Below are 21351 nucleotides of genomic sequence, written 5' to 3' on the forward strand. Positions count from 1 at the left end.
GACACGGCTTGGCTCTGCTTCCTCTGGCAGCGCTCGTGACCTGCAGCGTAAATCCCTGAGACGGGCACGAACTCCGGCTTTAACTGACTGGCGTGGTCCAGGAAGCCAAACAACTGCTGCCAGGCACAGGCGTCAGCGTTTCCGACCATCTTCCAAAGAGACGATGACACCAAGGGATTTTGGGGGGAAAAACGCAACTCAACGAACTCAACGGAAAAATGGCACAAAGATACGAATTACAACCACCCGTAATTCATATCTGAACCCCGACTGGCCGTTAGCACAGTAAAGTCCCTAAAAAGCCTGCAGTGTAAGATGAAACACGAAACCGCAGGAATGTGCCACTCCGCACTGGCGACGTAGCGGGCGCTCTGCGCCGTTCTAGTTGTCCTGCAATCTACAGCCGAAACGGAAACTCTGGTTTGCGAGGCACAATCGCGCAGGCTAAGCGCCGGCGTTCACTGTTCAGTGCGCAATTCCCGGCAGACCCTGGCGCGATAAATAAACCCTCACCACGAACACGGCTACGCCTACAGCAAATTGTTCACATCAGGAACAAGCCTGTCAAAATAGTTGATAAACATCGGACAAGACAAGCAGTTAAAAAAAAAAACACCTCTTCGTTTTCCGCTTTGTATTTTCAAGGTTATACTGACAGCCAACCGCTGTCAGAAGATCAACTGTGACGGCTCATCAGGGAGGGGGTGGGGGTGGGGGGCTGAACGCAGCGCTCAACGCACCAAGAACAAAGCCTTTCCCAGGGATGATTGAGGCCGGAGCTGGCCGGGAGCTCCTGTTAAGTGTTACGCCGAAACCAGATAAGAAAGATCGGCCAGGCCGCCTGAGATGTGAGGTGCCACCAGACGACCATCGTGAAGCTTGTGCTCATCTCTCAAAGAGCCAATTCTGATTAAACTGATTGATCCCGTTACACTGACCTCTAGAGGGTGTAGAGGAGGAAACTAAAGCTGCTCCAACACTGCAACAGTCAATGTTCTCAAATATGTAAACGTCCAAATGGTTTGAATCCTGCCATCTCCAGCCCATGTGTGAAATGTTTCCTAGAACACAAGCAACTAAGGACAAGACAAAACTTGGGAACTTGTACTTGATTTTTGGCCATTGTTTGCCAAAACAAAACTTCAGGAACAGTAAGAGATTCTTGCCAAAAACTAACTTATGAAGAGTCTAAGTTACCATTGTACTTCTGCTGCATACTTCTTTTGCTCTATATCCAGTTTCCTGCATGCACTAGTCTGGTGCCACTCCATGCCTAAATCATTTCCATTTGGTGAGAACGTGTCTTGACATGGATCCAACCTATGGACCCAATTTGTAGGAGGAAATGGTTAGGGCGAGGTGGATCACGTATGCATTCTCTGCCTCAAAATTAGGACAGTGTGATTATAGTGTTTTTGGCTAGACACTCACAGTGAGCACTCACAGATATTTTTCAGCAAAAACCATTTGCCTTGTCTATACAATACCACAAAAAAAACATAATGGGTCCATTTCCCATTAAAAAAATTTATTTTAGTCATGGACCTGATCTTTTAACATTGATTGACAATTTTTATTACATGGTGACAAATATTCTCAAGCGAGAACTTGCACATCTGACCATGGCTACACTGCAGACTGCCCCAGTATGAAATAATGCACCCAACAAAGCGTTATGCTGAGCATTCTAAAAAGTCCAAATTATTACAGTAGATCATGCACATATGGTCATGTGGTCACTAGAAATGTGTATCAAAAGGTTTTAAAGAGCACTTTACAGGAAAATATCCAGTGGTCTGAACTCTCCCAACTCTGGAAGCAACAGCAAATAGCAGCCAGCCTGGCCCACCGAGGAGGAGGACATTCATCTGGCCCCGCACCAACACTCACAAAATCTTGACAACTCCCACCCACCCTGTCCCGTCCGATCGTGGAGAAACACCAGTTTCCCATTTCATCCTCTTACATCAGAAGGTCTCCAGGCAGGTAGGCGGGACACACAACCCGCCCAGAGAAAGGGGCCATCGGAGGGGGATGTCCCGACTCACAGTGTGCTCCTTTCTCTTCGCCCTCTCTGAGTTACGAGCAGAGCTTGCTAGTTTGAAAGCAGACATCTGCTTCATTTGCGAGGAAAGTCCTCCAGCATGCACAGCACTTTCTAGACATGCATGCCATGATGCCAGCCGACCTCACATACATACATATATATTAAATATCTTTTGATATTCCCTCATCTCTTGTTAGATGAAAAGCTATCTGTGAGCTACTTAACAGCTAGTCTCTCTCGCTCGCTCTCTCTCTCTGAGGACTCCATTTTCAGTCGGAGCATGGTAACCCCAGAGTGCACAGCTGCTTGGCTGAAGCATAATCCTGCTTAAAAAAAATAATAATTTAAAAGAAAGAAAATACCCAGCGGTGGTAAAGGGCTCATTTGATTCTGAGATTTTTCCTCTTAAGCATTCACCACCGAGACGCTACATTAAACACGATATACATCGGACTGAAATTCCTCTCTGCAAAGCAAACTCCACTGGCAAATGAAAACATTTCAATAGACATAAATTACATTTCAGTTGTTCAGAATGTAGCAAGTATTCAGCACATCGCATAGAGGGAATATTTAGGTTCATCCTCATGACCTGGCTGTCATTTTCTGACTTCCAGATTCAACTATTAAAATGTAGTGCTTTTTCAAAATTATGTATCTACATAACCTGCTGTAAATAAATTTAACCTGCTATTTAGAATAAATAAGAAATTGATTCATGCATTATGCAAAGCATGGTTACTAAGTGCCTGAATGTGGTTGCCAGGGGAAACCCATCAGCCCATAATCCTCTTTGCTTTCTTCTGAATATGAAGTGTTCAAAAAACAAACACTGTGTAGATGTTTCACATTACACAAAGGTTATCAGGACATCGTTTTTTATTATTGTCATAACAATAATTATATTTCATCATACAATTTCTAGCTGAATTCTTAGGAACTGTCGATATAACAAATTTCCAAGTTGACCTTCGGACTGACTGGCTTGTTAATATTTGATTATTTCTAATTAGCCGAGATCTGCGATTTGTCACCGAGCAGCCAGTCCTGCTCTCACGCGTGGATCGATGTTGCGTGGACCAAACAGAAAAACACGACCGATCGGTTTTTACCGAAACAATGCAAAACAAAACCCATTACGAATAACCTTGACGATCTTTCTTTTTTTTAATCCCCGTTTGCTTTTCATTACAAAACAACCGGCATTTATCGCCAACCACCGGACATTCCGATCCTTATTCATAATTCCTGTCCACGACGAGGCTGTAAGTGGGCAGCTTGTTTACTCCGACGCCAGCCCACTCGGACACGTGCATTCTTTAAAAATATGATGTCCTCCCCCGTGGGTGGCGCTAAATGATCGACGCTATTCTGCAATTACAAAAAAAAACCTAAACGCTTCGTGCAAACGCGACGAAACTGCGACAATGCGCTGCTATTATACACACAAGCGTCTCTCTTATGCAACTTTCCTAACAGCGCAGCGATCTGCAAAGACCGCGTGAAATTGTTAAAAATCCACTCACCTTTATTCGCGAGAAGAGCTTGGGCAGCGTTCAGTAGAGAAGCGTTGCATGGCAGAAGGTGGTGGTGCAGAAAGCCATTTCTTGCGCCTTTTCCCCGTGTGTGTGTGTGCGTACCCGTAAATGACAGATCAGTGGCTTAATACAGACGAGCGGCTTTACTGCGACCCGACGCTAAGCAGCTTCGTCGGGAGAGGAGTGTCCCAGAAACCACCAGCATCAAAGCGATGGGTGGCAATAAAAAAAATTCAACACTGCTGCAGAGAGGACGATTTTTAAAGATTTTTTTTTTATTGTTATTATTATTACTTTGCAGTCTTAGTTTGCAAGTGCAGGGTGCACAAAAATGAAAGGAGAGCAGCCGAGCTCTCCGGTTTTAAAGTGCAAAGGAAATGTTTTCGTTACGCTCGCCAGCTAGTCGTGACCCGAATTAGCCACGCTGGCAATAACGAATGCAACGCGTCAAACGGAATCCCGATAAAAGTAGGAGAAATGCAGAAAGAAAAAAAAAGAAACAAACGATTCTTCCGAAATCCAGTCCAAAATACAAGTATTCGGCGAAATCGCGCTGGGCAGCGCTCACGCAGCCATTTTGTTCAGACTAACCACAGTTCTGCCCTGTGAGGCAGCGGGGCTGAAACAGGAAGTGGCCCAGTGGCCCCGCCACCGGCCACGTGATCTCCGTCGGCCAATCGGCATCCGAAACCGCCTTTTCGCCCCGCCCTCCGGTAGTCCGGACAACGGGAGTGTAGTTTACGGCTCGCTACTTAATTAAGCTAAAACTAAAACCGAGTTAAAACAATTACGAGTGTTGTAGCCAAGACCGTCTAAAACGAGACCAGGACCAGGACTGAAAACAGAGTAGGGCTGGAATCGACATCACGTTACTCAGATCAACTGTAGCGATAAAAGGCTTTGCTGTAATGTGTCATTACTCATTACAATTCAAATTGATGTTATCTTATCAATTATATTGTCCATATGTTTCTCATTTTAATTCTCCCAGATTTGTCATAGTTACGAGGCTTGATGGAAAATAATATTCACAGCAATCCTCTCCTATAACCGTTTTATCAGACCTTGTCAAGGGTTAACAATGTGTTATTGACTTGATCCAAGAACAATTACAGTTCTGGTTGTTATAGATACATGTTCACAAAGTGCAGAGAAAATGAAAAAAGAAGTTGTTAGAATCATATTAGCCGAGATGAATTCTGAGGGGTCAGCTTTAGAAATATTAAATATAGCGTGGTACAGAAAATTGTTAAATGCCAAACCGCCAAGGTGCAACTGAGCAAGGCACCATCCCCACACACTGCTCCCCGGGTGCTTTTCATGGCTGCCCACTGTTCACCAAGGGTGATGGGTTAATGACATCACAATGACAATCACTTTACTTTCACTAACTTCTGTTCACAGGATAATTTTTTTTAAATTTAATGGTATTTAATTTACGGGGCTCCACAGTAGTGAGGTAGCTGCTTGCAAAAAAACTAAATATCTCCCCCTGGACAGATGACTGTACTGTGTGTGCATACACAGCATTCTTTGTCAGATGTAGGAGTTTTCCTCATAGTTTCACGACAGAGCTAGACAACGATCTTGGAATTGGTGCTTTCTCTCCAGATGCCAGGTGAATGCAGACGTTGTCCCATTTGTGTCCATCAAGGTGGTTTTAGCGCAAATGGGCAATACAAAACTATGTGCACAAAATATATATATATAATATTTTACCTATTCTCATGATTCTCTTTTTTCCTCTTCCCATCAAGACCGCTATGTCTGAGATCAAGAGAAGACCAAGACAAAAACAAAATAAAACATAATTGACAATTACTGAAATAATTACATTTACATTTACAGCATTTATCAGACGCCCTTATCCAGAGTGACTTACAATCAGTAGTTACAGGGACAGTCTCCTTGGAGCAACTTAGGGTTAAGTGTCTTGCTCAGGGACACAATGGTAGTAAGTGGGATTCGAACCCGGGTCTTCTGGTTCATAGGCGAGTGTGTTACCCACTAGGCTACTACCACCCCATTTTACTGAGAATTAGTTCATTGATAAATGCATGTTTCGTTTCAGGTTGGGTCCCTACAGGCCTTAAATCTGCTACCTTTAACTAATGTAATTTTAGCTTTTCTTCAACACCGTGTGTGTGTGTGTGTGTGTGTGTGTGTGTGTGTGTGTGTGTGTGTGTGTGTGTGTGTGTGTGTGTGTATATATATATATATATATATATATATATATATATATATATATATATATATAAAACAGTCTTTTCAGTATGGTTTACGTGTCCCGGAGTTTAATGGTTACACTAGATTTATAAGTGTATTTCTTCTTTCTTGTGTCTTTTATTTTCTTATTTTCTAAAGACTTTTATTTTGTTTACCTGTATTCTGATGTGGGTAAGGGAATTATTATGATAATCCGGGTGTTTGTTTAATTGTAGAATGTTAAAATGTGTTAATGTTTCTGGTTATGTCAAATATGTTTCTGTATTTTTGTTTGTTCAATTTATGATTGTTATAAAAAAGTTATGTGGGTTCTAAAACTTTGATCACCCCCGAAAAGTGGTTGGATGCGGCCGTGCCCTTGGGTTAGTGGGTTGGAGACCCGGTTTAGTTCTCTTAGACACATGGCATGAGCTGTGAGAGGTGCGTGGGGTTTGTTATTGAAGTTATTACTTCTATTTTAATTTATGTACATGTTCGGAGTATTTTGCATGTGTGTTATTTTGTGAATATTTTTTTTGTTCTGTTATTACTGCATATTGTAGAGAGAGGTGCAGAGAGACGCGATTTGTGATGCGATGTTCTGATGTGACCTCGCTTTTGTACAGGTATGCAGTATTGTAAATTGTAAATACTTTGTTAATTGTTAGTCCTCTTAGACACATGGCATGAGCTGTGAGAGAGAGAGGTGCAGAGAGACGCGATTTGTGACGCGATATTCTGACCTTGCTTTTGTACAGAATACAGTTTGCATGGAAAATCTCGTGGGTGTCGGCTCGTCATTACGGTTCAAGAAAAGAAATTAAAAAATTACACAACGCAGAAGAAGAACCGCTACATACGCACAGAGCAAGACATGTTGTGAACCAACTTCCCTGGTTTGCAGGTTGCTATTAGTGATTAGTGGTGAAATCTTCCTCTCATGTTTCTACACTACAAGGATCTCGGAATTTAGACTTTTTCCATATCAAATCTTTCTTACACAATCAGCTCATAAAAATCTTAAACCTCTACTGTGTGAGGTGGTGTTCCTCCACTCTTTATAATTTACTTCGTTTCAGTCTGATATGATCTCAAACAATATGTGACTACACTCTGCCCATGATCAATGCTCTTTAAATTTGGATGCAGAATAATTTGTTCAAACAAAATGCAAATAAAACTGACATGTTATTGGTTGGCCCTAGACCATGGTTTCTGTCCATTTTTGTCCTTTAATTATTCTCCAAATTATATTGTCTTGTATTGATTACCGCATTTCGCGATATCTGGTGCATGAACCAGAAGAATGAAAGAATTACTGTTAGTGTTTCTGAGTATTACTGTATCACCCAAACACCCCTGCCCCCTTTACTAAATATTAAACTGCTGAAAAAAGTAGCTTATTGTTTTGTCTTTTGGGATGAAAAAAATTAACCTGGTAACAAGATGCCTTTGCGTGTTCCAGACGCAAACCTTTTTGGTTCACCACGACAGATGATCTTGGCTTTATATTGGCCATGAATAAATCAGGAGGTCTCTTCCAGTCTCAAGAATATGCCTGTGGACCATCAGCATGCAGACAGTGACCGCCACATCCATGTTAAGCTGACATTTCCAAAGGCATCACTTGACATATGCAAAATGACAGAGGTAATTATGCCGACACCGGGGTCAAAAGACGGCGTGGGGTCTGCTCATCGGCACCATCACCCATCTCCACCCACATAATCCCACCCAGACTTATCACATTTATGTACATGGTTATTCAGGCTTCATCTCCCAGTTCAGTCATGTCAGAGCAAACACCTCAGTTTTTAAAGAGGTTGATGTGCATTTTGTAACGTATCAGCTGCTGTTGTACAACACCAGGTATAAAAAGAGTCAAGGACTGTCACCTCAATAAAGCCAGAGGATGACTGCGTGGAGCACTGCATTCGCATTACGATGCAGTAAAGCGAGTGTTTCCATTAGACGACTGTAAAGATAAGGATGAATTGCCCCCATGGAAGCGCCATTAAAAAGCCAGTTAAAAGCAGAGGACACATTTTGTTGTGTCAGAGTGTGCTGTGCTGTTGTGTTTCACAACGACAATCACTTCACTTCAGAAAATGTACAATAAGCTTTGAACTCCAATTTCTCAAATTCTTGTTATACCATTTCGATCAGAGCCTGCATATGTTTTACAATCACTAGCACCTTGCACCCCAACAAACATTCATTTTCATTGAAAAAATGTAGAAAGGGTGATGCTGCATTTAATTGTCAAAACCTGGACAATTGCCTATATAGGATGTGTTTCAAACCTAAGGGCACATCATTCAAGAGAATGAAAGGTGCTGCTCAAAAAATCGAAAAACTTTTTAAAAACACATTTGCTCAACGTAGCCAGTCTCAGGTTAATATGCAGTGGTTAAAACAGGGCAGAAGAATTAAGTGAGTACTGTGGAATTAATATGCATGACGATTCCATATATTAAGGGACGTGTGGCAAACCTAACTACACACAAGTCGGCAGAGAATGAAAACAGAGTGTATAACTCTCATTTTAACTTCAGTCATATTCAGAAGATAATGAGAAATATATCAACCACTTTGGTTGCTTAAATGTGCTGTGAGTGAATTTGCTTAACAAATGGGTTTAAGCTTATCTGTGACCAATCAGGGGTGGTTTCAATAACTTCTGCCCAAGTACAGTAAAGCCAAGGGGTGTAATCCATTATGGTAAGTGTCAATCTCTCTATTTTGTCATTGAGTGGCAGAAGTTTCTGAAACATATTAACGCTCCATTTAAACAGTTATCTTGGAGTCTTCATTTAAATTGTGCTTGCTCCTGAATTCCTCTGGTTTAGTGACATTTGCCTAATTAATTCAACCAAAAAAATATCTTGCTTTGATCCGACCTAAAAATGGCCTTTACACCAGTGGGCCAGCAGGATAGAATGTGTGCAGTGTCTGGTCTGACTCCTGCAGATATTTCCGTTCTTTAATACGCCCCCTCTGGGTGATGTCGAGATAAGTTCAGGGTTGCAGTACGTCTGAAGAATATTTACGTTCAGGGCCTCCAAGGCTCTTTTCTCCTGACCTATGAAGATAATGCTCAACTTCCTGGGTTACATAAATGTATAAATATACCCACTGCAAAAGTAAAATGTAATTTTCATAAAAGAATGCAATTAGAGTGTGAATGGAAAGGAAAAAGTAATATTGACGTTCTAAGACCTTGAGGGGTCTCAAAACAATGATTGCACGATGGTGTGTGTGTTCGCCTCAGGGCCTATTTGTGTGTAAGCACCTTGTGATTAAAGATGCCTTCAAACAGCTAATGATTGTGCAGCTCGGAAAATGACCTTGCACATTTTTTAAAAGCGTAACTCTGGCACACTTGCTTAACGTAGCCAGTCTCAGCTCAATATGCAGTGGTTAAAAAAATAGCAGAATTCAGCGAGTACTGTGTGGATTTAATATGCTGCTCAGTGTTGTGTGTGTGTTCTCTCCACAAACTAATTACAGATCGTAAGACCTGTGTGAATTTTATGGTGTTTTGGGAGCGGACTGGCTAATCAGATTTATTGCACACTTAAGCTTAATTGATTGCCTTCATGGATCTAAATGAATAATTAAGTGCTAACAAGCTTAGTTTCTGTTTCGTCGACCTCAAGAATGCCGGTGAAGATAAAAAAATAAAAAATAAACCATGCAAAGAAAGAGAGTCTAGAAGGAAGGACTAGAACACCACCATGTTCCTGGATCCCACATTTGTTGAGCTCAGCTGTAGAAATTGATCAGGATATGCTTGGGATCTAAATTCTTGTTCATTCAGATAGGTAAAAGGCTAGCTGCTCCCTTCTGTCTAGGTGGTTAAAGACATTTTTGTCCTGTCCAGTCCTCTACGCCTTCCTTTGAAACGACCGCAGTTGGACCTTTTCACCACCAGAGCTTGGTCTTGGTCGAACAGCACATGGGGCGGTCTCCACCCTAGCTGCCTTGATGGGGCAAGGTCTCTGAGGGTCTTGCAACTGCAGTCAATTCCAAACGATTCTCTTTATTGCTGGTGAGTCTTTCTGTTAGAATTCATTTTGAAACACTGGAGTGGGGGGGTGAAGTCCGTACTCGATACCTCACTGTCCATCTGGTCCGGAGCGTCCCAGAGAAGGTGAGTGTTAACCCTTCAGAATACACGCTGACCACAGCCCATGTATTAAGAGAGCAGGGGGGCGGCATAGATGCCAAGATCAATGATCACATGCAGTCTATTTGTTAAAGGCAGGTGGATTAATTCTACCTCTCACATGATAAAATGATACTGGCATGTCCAAAGGCGAGAAGTGATATTTAGGAAAACATTAATAGAGGTGGGAGATGGGTTAATTCGGTTTCCGTGTCGGGGAAATAGAGGGATTGTGGCACAAGAGCAGTGCGGCGGAGAGAAGGGGGTGCCGTTGTTTGGTGCGATAGCATCCCTTTTTCCCTTTGGCCATGTGTCACTTTGATTAATGCTGCTTTCCTCTGCGTGACCCTCAAGGTCGCCGGAGTAGCGGGAGCGAAGAGCCTCGGCTGCCGGGTGACACTGGAAGGGGGTAACGGATGCATAATTCACTCCCTCCCAACGCAGCACCGCGCCAGGACTCTAATCTGAAATGCAATCAAAGCAGCCATAATGTAGTGCCCTCTCAGGAGGAAAGGGGTGGGGCGGCACCGACGAGCACACAAACACAATTTCACACATCCGTGGAATCTCATGTGAACAAATGCATATCCATGTGCGGTTTGTGAACAAAATATACAACTATGCTGTATAATGTACGGTGTTGTCAATCAATTAAAAATGCATTGGTCAATCAGTCAGGTTTATTTAGGGCTGTGTAGAGGTGAGTGAGAAACAACGATTGGTTGAGACACGCCCACCCTCAAGCATTGAATGTGAAGTGATTTTCATTGTGAAACAATGCAGCACAGCACATGGTGACACAACAAAATGTGTCCTCTGCTTTAACCATCACCCTTGGTGAGCAGTGGGCAGCCATGACAGGCACCCGGGGACCAGTGTGTGGGGACAGTGCTTTACTCAGTGGCACATCAGTGGCATGTCAGTGGCACCTTGAGGGATCAGAATTTGAACCGGCAGCCTTCTGATTACGGGACTGCTAGACCACCACTGCCCTGTTAAAGCACACATTGTGTGAGCATATAGTAAACACATTAACAGAATTATGTAGTAATAAGTGCACTTATAAACAAAAAAAGGACATACCTGAACATAAACAGAGAGAAACTGTGTTTTACTTCCATCAGTCAACCTTCTTCTGAAATCACCACCTCCACGGTGATGAGAAAGTGCCAACTAGACACCACCAACTCTGTCTACCTTTTGGAATTACATTACCAGAACAAATGAACCTCTGCATATTCATGATTCTTGAAAACATGGAGTGAGGTTTAAAATGCGTTCTAAAAAAAAAAAATCCAAAATGGCCACCATTTCTGGACAGTCCATGTAATAAGAATCTGCCGCACGTTGCGCTATCAATTTAAACCTCTCCTGCCCACCCCCTCTCTCATTACAGCTTTTTTTATGTTTGTGTCTCTCAGCCCTCCTCTCTCTCTTTTCTTTCTCTCCTATTTCTAATCAGCACACACTCCCTCACAAACACACACACACACACACACATTCTCCAGAGTGTCATGAATCTTTCATGATGCCGCTCTCTGTAATCCCCGAGGCGTGCTCCCCCGAGACACACACACGCACACACACACCTTACACCAGGAGGGAGGGGAGAGAGAGAGAGAGAGAGAGAAATTGAAGGTGTGCCACAGGACCAGCTTTCAGAACAGCAATTACTGGAGCTCCTTTGACCGAGGAGAAAGGGTGGAACAGAGGAGAAGACAAAGGTGTTTTTCTAGCATGTTCCACAGACCGACTGCATCACCTTGAACGGCCAAATCATTTTCACACTGTTTGCTGTTTGCATTCTGGATTTTTTTTTCTCCACAGCCACAGGAAAGGAAGTGGCACATCTCTCATCCCAAAAAAAGCTCAAAATGTGACGAAAAGCCCCTCTGTGGGGTGGGACGCCCCTCTGCCCTCAGCCACAGCAGAGGCCTGCTGCCTTAACCAGGTGATAATCTGCCCACCCAGCCACTCTGGCAATGAGATCCAGGGGGGCAGGTTAATTAACGACATGGAGCCACCAAAACCTCCTCACTGCCTAGATTCAGTTTATTACACTAAGGCTTCTGATTTATGCTGACACTGATTACGGGGAGAGGGGCATTCTAGGAAGAAAGTGAGATCGGTGGGAGAATAAAGAGATATGGAAATTTATGGTCATTTCTCGGGTGGTATCAATAGGACTGTTGTAAAACATCAATGTACTGATTATTTTAGCCATATATTTTGAACCACCAATGTACTAAATTTAATTAAATTCTATTTGTTGCAAGGCACCTACCCGCAGAATAAAGAGTTTATTAAAGCACAACCCCACAACCACAGTCATCTGGCACATTTTGGGGTCTAACCTTATGTAACACACCTAATTCACTTCGCATTATTGCCCCCCCGGTTTTTGAGTTGAATCGGGTGTGGTGGAACATGGAAAGTTATAAGCTGTACAGGGCTGGTGAGGGATAAGGAGAAGCTGCTAATCAGACGGTGGGCGATGGTGAACAGGGCAAGTTTAGATGAATCCTAATGATTTCCAAAAATATTTTTCATTTCGACATTTCTGTATCTTTAAATGTATCAACAATACAAGAATCATGTTGAGATATAGAATCTTTATTCGCTATCAGCCATAATCACGAACATTAAACAAAAAGTATATACGTTTAACTCTTTAAATACAATTTTGTACTCAGTTGAACATATTGAACAATATGTATGACAATGCCGTTCAAAACAGAACTATCTGCTCAACTGAATGTTAAGGAATTTTCCTGGAAAGCTGCAGATGTTGGTCTTGCTTTGTCCCCTTCCAAATCTGGCTAATATTTGAACTTGCATTATATTCCATGTAAATGGGACCTACTGACTTATTGCAGGAGCACGTAGGTGGGCACTGTGGCGAGGAAGGGAAGGGCCATGCATCACGAGCCGGCACAGTGAATAAAACCAGCGGAGGTGCAGACCTACAAGCACCACGGCAAGCTGTGGGGGCAAACGGAGGGGGCAGTGCCAATTTCACGCCCGTGCTCCCGCCTCTTTGAGCTACACCCACACCTCCCCCTACTTTCCTCTCCGCCGTCTCCTCCCCCCACCTCTCGGCCGTCGTATGGCAACGACACCGCATCCATCTCCGGCTAACAACCCAGCCCGCATAATGAACTAGTCTGAGAGGAGGTGAGGGAGCCACGCTGGGGGACAAAACGCACGGGCCCAGTCTACACAAGCAAGCCGTTGTTTAATTGGCGACAATAAAAGTCGCTATTTTGCAATCATTTGTTCATGGCTGCTAGGAGTAATTATTCCCTGTTTGAAGCGGCATCTAATTAACGGCAATTATTGCATAATGGAACGGCAATTATGCAATGCAGATGTATACAATGTGTTGACATATTCCCACCTGTGCTTGTGTCAACAGCACAGACTTCCACGGGCAGTGTGACTCCTCCCAGTGTCACCGTCACACTGCTTTATGGGCTATTAATTATTACTGGTATTTTTTTTATACTATTAATATTCTTTATATTCTGTGTTTCGTTCAAAGGCGGCAAGTCGTCTGTTTGTATCGGCGCAGTGTTTACACCCTGGGTGCGGGGCTGCCTTTGTTAGCCGAGATAAGCTCAGCAGAGCCCAGGCAGGCAGGGGAGGGGGTTGGGCTGGCGAGGCTGGGGAAGACCTAGTCCGGACTGGGTGGGCTGGAGCTCAGGGTGGGGGTGCTGCTTGGGGCTGGCGGACCGATGTGGATGTGTTGTCATTAGAGGAGAAGATATAGAGCTGTCAATCATGTTAACTCAGGGCGATGCTCCAACCGGGCGTTTGAAGGTCGTGTGATTTGAAAAGGCTCAGCTATACAAAAAAGCCGCAGTTTATTTGAGAGTGCTGCCAGGCTCTTGACCCACCATGCAGCAAAAACATTTTGGCAGGGATGGACTTACTCATGTCCAACATAGCAGGAGACAGTCACCTACTGACCGAGACTGGAGTTAAAGGGCAGGGGCCAATTCAGGTACCCAGCAGGACCAGATGGACTGTGCCATTGACACTCTGATAGTGCCAATGGGATGGGATTACGAGCCAAATGGGATTTCACACTCGAGCGAACTGTAAGAACCCTTTCCTCTCCCAAAGGGGTTGATGCATACCACCACCAGCGTCGCCTTTCCCTCGCACGTTTTCTAAATTAGCGGAATTTTTAGCAAATGGAAATCCATTACGTCAAAATGTCGCCAACGAGACATTACGGATGCAGCAGAAGTGGCCTATTAATGTTGAATCAGACATCATCAACACATTCAAATCAGGAGAACAATCTCAGTTAACGTAATAATGTGCAATCAATCATAGGTCACTCACCAGATTGGAAATGACACAGTGTTAAAGCAGACTTAATCTGTGCGTTGACAGAGGGACAGGACACATGAAATTCGGCCGATCGGTAATCCAAGTGTAATTAAACATGCTCAATAAATACAGGGTCTACGTGGCTCACTATTATTAGATGTGAGAAATAAAATTGTTGTAGTGGAGTATTATTATGTTTTTCTGCCTGGTATGTTGAAATAATGTTTTGCTATTAGGGCTGTCAAAATTAACATGTTTATTTACTATGTTTATTTAAATATTTCCTATGTTAAAATTAATGAACGTTGTTTAAGGGAGCACAGGAGCAGCAACTAACTGCCGTTCTTATGACCCACAATAAACCCAATTTATAGGCCAAAGCGTTTATATTCACAAACATTTAAAATGTATTTTATTATTATTATTATTTTTTACAAGAAACGCAAAGGGCCCACTTTCAAGTTCAGTGGCACATGACATCTTTCCATTCTAAATGAATATCAACTGTCTCCATGCCCATAACATCCAAGCATACCATTACGGCCCAATCCTTATTCACACTGTAACAGTTTTAAAAATAGCTACCTTTAGTCTTAATAATTTAATGATCATTAATTATAATGATCCATTCTTTGTGAGCAATTAATTAGTTTTTAGAAACTGACAGCTAATTTTCAAATGTTTAGAGGTATAGAAGAGTTGTCAAGATGGCTTTACAGGACAGGTCATCTTTTTTTTGCATTCCAAGAACTTTTAGCAGTTATATTTCGGTTTCCAAATAAACCAGATAGACATGCACATGCCAGTGTATTTCTTGGCCGCAGTCCCAGCTAAATGGGAAGGCTTGAGTCAGGAAGAGCATCGGGTTTAAATCTTTTTCCATGTCAATTTTGCGGACAACCAGACTGGTTGATTCATTGTGGTAAACGGTGGCAGCCAAAGGAAAAAACATTCAACAAATGTGAAGCAGATAGCCTTGAGTTTCTTACGACAAGTAATGCATTATAATAATATATGCTAATATTTAATATGTATGACATTGTTATATAAAAAGATATTGTGGCCCAAATGCCATGATAGTTCTATACTGATATTTCTTCAGCAATTGCAAAACCTATTAATTATACTTAATTTAAGAAAAAGAAAAGTGAGTATACTGTGAGAACAGCAGTAGTATATGAGTTTTTTGCCAACTTTTGTACGTATACACAATTAGCCGGAATAACAGATGTTCACAGCATATGTGGGGCATATTTCAAATCTGGCTAATACTTGAAAATCTGCAGCTTTATTTAGAGATGCTGGGTGCTCAACCAAGAGATGCTGCTTCCAGAAAGCTAAAGTGTGACTGGATGCAGGATGGTGAAAAAAGAGAGAGAAAAACACTTCTTCAAGTGTGTCTTCTGGAGGACAGAGGAATGCGGAAAGATTCATCCGCCACACTCGAATGATCCTGGAAAACCCGCAGAGTCTCCAACCGAATGATGTATTTTAGCCACCTTCTCATCCTATTCCTCCCCTGGCCTTTGGCCTGATTGAACATTTTCCACACGGACAATGCCTTGTATCAAAAAACAATTTCCGAGCAGGGATCCACTAAAATCCTCCAGAATGACAGTTAAGAAGCAGCCCTTAAAATACTTGAGTGGGTCTGATTGGGTAGCACACAAGGAAATGGCTTTCTGAATACGAGTGTGAAAATGAGTGTGTAGCCTATTCATGTCTTAGTGGGGAACTGTTGTCAAAGAGAGGAACCCTGAAATCTCCAACATTTTCCTGGTCCATAGGATGTATTCTTATTTTGAAAAGTACAGATTTAATCAAATAAAAATATATTTAGGTTTGAAAAGCATTGTATTTACAGATGAAGATGAAATGTGTGTGTTTGAATAACCTATAATTAAAATCTGTGCAACATTCATTCCGGTGAGGATATTTCATAAACACATAATATAATTGCATGAAAAAAATAAATGGCACAAAGGGCTAAAAACACAGGGACGTGAAGGTCGGCTTCCAACTAAATAACACACATCTGAAACAAGCTGAGTTGTACTAACAAAATAATTATGTGCCTAATAAAAGCTGTAATTATGTCTGATTATGGTGCCACCACTGCTGCGTGTACTTTAACGCCCTTTTATTCCCAGACTTTAAGTGGTGTCTCCCTTCTTAATATTGGGTGCCTCAGAGCATGCCTTCCAATGGCCTACAGCATGAATGAATTAACTTGTGCTAGTATATGTACATGGATACACGCTCTTTTGTAACCACATATATAAGATAAATGCCATGTCCTGGCCCTGACTGAAACCTGTCACTAGTGGCCGCCACCTGTAAAAATGAAAATTTCCTTCAGATGTTCTGTTTGGCTATTGGGTGCAAGGGTGTAACTTTAAATGCCAGAGGACTCCTGGCATTTTCGCTTGTTGGCTCTCTGCTGCTGTTTTGCCAGATAGTAAAAATACCACATGGTCACATGGTTAAACTTATTATACTTATTGCTTATTTGTACTTAACATATATATTTAACATAACATTTTATTGTACGAGCGGTGATCAGCTGATCGCTGCAACACCACGGATGTTGCTGCTCATAAAATCAAGATCAGGTCGGGGATTCAGTAGACGAAACATGTGTGACAGGGGGCAGTGGCAGGAAGCGACCCCATAATCAGAAGGTTGCCGGTTCGAATCCCGATCTGCTACGGTGCTACTGAGGTGCCACTGAGCAAAGCACCGTCCCCACACACTGTGCTGCTGTGTATCACATATGAAAATCACTTCACTTTCACAGTGGCCTAGCGGTTAAGGAAGCAGCAGAGTCAGACCCACCTCTGATTATCTGTGAATTTTTACAGTATGCAAAGCCTAGCAAACTATACAAGAGGTACGTTATGTTTGTACATAACTCACAGAACAAACGTGTTTCACACAACGAACCACGCGTTGCACAGTGAATGGCGATGCGTGTTTGTAGGCTTGTTAGTTACAAAAATATGCAGTCTATGACTGAAAAGGTGAGTTGAGGATCAACAGAAACATCTGGTTAGCTGTTATTTAGCTTATCTACAACAATTCGGAAATATTGAATGTAAAATCATTAGTGTAAATAATTGCAAGGAAAAGGAAATATTTTCCCAATTTGTTGACATCTTCCACCTTCCAGGTTGTTGTGTGCAGGTCCGAGGGTCAGGAGCCGCCATACGGGACCATGCCGGGGAGCCAGGCAGAGTGTCCGGGGCTGCCACGCAAGACCACGGCGGGGAGCCAGGCCAAGGGTCCGGGGCCGTCGCGTGGGACCACGCCAGGGAGCAAGACCGAGGGTCCTGGGCCTCCACGCGGGACCACGGCGGGGAGCCAGGCCAAGGGTCCGGGGCCGTTGCGTGGGACCACGCCAGGGAGCAAGACAGAGGGTCCGGGGCCACCACGCGGGACCACGCCGGGGAGCCAGGCCGAGGGTCCGGGCACGCCACGCAAGACCACGCCGGGGAGCCAGGCCGAGTGTCCGGGGCTGCCACGCAAGACCATGCCGGGGAGCCAGGCCGAGGGTCCGGGGCCGCCGCGCTGGACCACGCCGAGGAGTCAGGCCGAGGGTCCAGGGCTGCCGCGCAGGACCACGCCGGGGAGCAAGGCCGAGGGTCCGGGCCCGGCACACGGGACAACGCCGGGGAGCCAGGCCGAGGGTCCGGGCCGCCACGCCTGACCTCGCCATGGAGCCAGCCCGAGGGACCGGGGCCGCCACGCCTGACCTCGCCGGGGAGCCAGCCCAAGGGACCGGGTCCTCCAAGCAGGGCAGGAGCCCTGTGGTTGCGCAGTCCGCCCCGCCGCCTCCACTGATGGCACTGCTTGGGCTCCGAGGACATAGCCCTTGGAGGGGGGGCTCTGTCAGGATTAACTGCTGCTGGGCTCATCACCGGTGGCCAATCCTGACGGCGCATAAAAGCCGAACATTTCCGCCCCTTCAGAAGGGACGACATTTTTTGTGGACGTTAGTGCACTGTTGTGTATTTGTGTATTTTCAGTTCTGGCAATCGCCACATGCCTGCGGGTTTGTTTTAGTTGATTCCCCTTTATTTCCCATTCTTGGCCACTGCGCCATTGTTTATTTGTATTTATTTATTGTTTATTAATAAAACCCCTTTCCCATCATGTCCTGCTTCTGTGCTTCCCTCCCCCGTCAGCAAGCAGCATATACTTTTGTACTCTTTCTTGAATAATTTTTGACTACTTGTATCAGTAGTAGTATCAGTGACGCTAATCATATGTGATTTTTGGCTACTCCACCCACCATTGCATATAATGTATAGTTAAATTAGTAGCAATTTAGCATGATCTAAGTTAGATTTTATTTGTATACCTCACCTTGTAACAGAAAATAGCCTTATTATAGTTTAGCTCATTTAGCTCATTAACAATTTCACATTAGCCTGTTAGATAAATAAATGAAAATGTACACCTCAGTTTAATATCTCCTTGACATATCACATTATTTTAATATATAGCTTGCTGTATCTTTAGTTCAATAGAGTTTTAACATTAGCCAAGGTAAGCTATAAGCATAATCTCAATTTATAATGTTCCCCGCACTGGAAGACGTTAATGTATTATGTCCATTTTGGTCAGGAGCGAGTTAGAATGAACCCTTTTAGTAAGTAAGTGTTCCTCACTTGTATTTAATTTCAACATCGCTTTGCCAGCCGGTGCTGCATTGTGCGCTATTTCAAAATAATTATATTTCTCATTAAAAACCCTTACCTAAAGCCTTAATCTGAATAAAATAAATATGATCACATTCACATAACAATTATGTCCTTAAGAGCTAGGTGTTGTCTATAATTGTTAACATTGTGGGTAATCTGTCACCACAAGTATTAAATGCACACACGAAGATACACACTTACTCACACACAGCTCCTAGCGACACTGTGGAGATCTCTTTATTTAAAACCTGTAATTACAGTCTCTTTAGAAAAATCAATTAACATGAACATACTGTCTTTAATTCAATCTACAGCTAATTAAAGTGAACTATGCAGCAAAGTGGGGGTCGTGGTGGAACAATTGGAGGTATATGTGCATCCCTATTCCTAACTCAACTAAGGCAATATCCTCATTTTAGCAGCAATATCCTCAGCTCAACCAAAATTGTATATTTGGCTGTCTACTGTATATTGTATTGTATTGTACTGTGTTGTTGAGAGACACCAATGGCAGGAACTAGATGTACCATTATAACTGCCCAATAAACACAATTCTGATTCTGAAAGCAAAACATATGCTAAAATAGGGAAGAATCGGATGAAACTGAAATACCCAGAGATTATTAAATGGGTAATGGTAAATTAATGCCTACCATTTGCATCATGACCTGTATTATAGTGCAGCAATCACAATCATAATATGAGTGCTCAAATCACTGATGTATACTGTCCTCCTGCATCAGCAAAGATGTGTACAGTATGTGTGTGTGTGTGTGTGTGTGTGTGTGTGTGTGATCTTCTGCTTAGTGCAACCCCTCAAGCACCAGTTTAGCTATCCGTGCATCCATCTTTCACCTGTCAGGGTCTCACTCTTACAACTGATGTTGAACTTCATGAATAGAAACCTGACTGAAGTGTTTGGAATCAACACATTTATACCTGTTTTATGTCTCACAAGCTGGACCTGTGATTCCCTGTAAAAAACACCATGTGATAAGAACGTCTTCAGTTTTTTTGCCCTGAGGAAACTTCACATTCCATGTTTAGTCATAGTATATTTTTGTTAAAAGGAAAAACATCAAATTGTGTTTTCTCTAGCTGATTTAATAAGGGAATAATGTATCTTCAGTACATATTGCAGTTTCATTGAAATGTTAATCTTAGAACTGCCACTTTCACAGAACCTAATTGATGTCTGTATAGAGAACAGCATTTTGATAATACATTATGGCTCTCCCGCCACCAGGAAGAAAGGTTAGCAGTTATTGCGCATGGATAGCAAAGCACCTCAACTCTGCACTCATCATTATTGAAATGAAAGTAAATCAACATTAATATTCAGGGTATGCATATTTGTGCATATTATATGATGTACAGTTGTTTATAGAATGGACGGCTTGCCTACCCTGCACTGAACCTCAGAAATGTTGAACATTTAGAACTATTCAGGTTTGGTGCATTAGCCCACAAGTATACATGCCCAAAACAGATACCTTAAAACACATGCTGTGATTATAAATAAATTGTATTACTGAAAATCTAGAATTTAAAACACTGATGCAAAACAGTACATATAACAAACCTCTTAAATGAAATTCATTGGCATTACCCCAATTAAGGGTAAACAACACTAAAATGGTGGTAAATGTTGTGGTACACGCTTAGCTAGTGTCAGTTCAAAAGTGTCCTCAGGATTTACATAAATAGATAAAGCAAGAAAGAAGGGAAGACAAACTAATGAATATATAATGAATAATAATAAAGTGCCAATTGGAAGGAGCCTGATGACTGGCTTCTCTCACATGCTACCTCTTCATTCAGGAAAACCTGAACCCGTGCCTGTCAATACGTCACATGGACAAACAGGTTAAAGTGTTTCTTTCTTGTTTTATCTATTTATTTAAATTCATGATACAGCTTTGACCTATTGTTATGGAATAAGTCCCAAACTTTGCACATGCAGTAGCTCTACAGTAGATCACCAAATGGACTAAAACCTTTTATGTTTCAAACATTATGTTTAAACATTAACACTCGCCCTAGGACTCTTAAGACCTTATGCGCCTGGACGCAGTCAATGTCAATGACCTTGAGACCTTTGTAATGTAACCTTGGTTGGCAATGACAGAGGCCAAACGTTTCCTGAAGGTCTTCACCAGATTTATATACACCGTAGCCGGTATTTTGGTCCATCCTTCCATTCAGATATTCTCAAGAGCTGTGATGTTTTGGGGCTGTAGCTGGGCACAGATTCTCTACTGGCTAGGCCACTCTAGAACCTTTTAATGCTCTGCATTTATAGTGGAACTAATGTGTATTTGCTGGCTAAAATGTAGTCTAAAAAGTAGACTG

The 21351-nt window shown here is 42.7% G+C and overlaps 1 protein-coding gene across 8 annotated transcripts in view; it reads right to left on the reverse strand.

Annotated features, from left to right (window-relative positions):
* The window catches only part of tnrc6c2 (trinucleotide repeat containing adaptor 6C2), a 41576-nt gene extending 37403 nt beyond the window's left edge, over positions 1–4173 (reverse strand). For all 8 annotated transcript variants that reach the window (XM_028972649.1, XM_028972644.1, XM_028972648.1 and 5 more), the window contains exon 1: positions 3574–4173. The gene's annotated coding sequence lies outside the window, so the exon portion shown is untranslated. The remainder of the gene's footprint in view (positions 1–3573) is intronic.
* Positions 4174–21351: the final 17178 nt, after the last annotated feature.

The sequence above is a fragment of the Denticeps clupeoides genome, chromosome 3 (genome assembly GCF_900700375.1).
Source record: "Denticeps clupeoides chromosome 3, fDenClu1.1, whole genome shotgun sequence".
NCBI classification, from domain to species: Eukaryota; Metazoa; Chordata; class Actinopteri; order Clupeiformes; family Denticipitidae; genus Denticeps; species Denticeps clupeoides.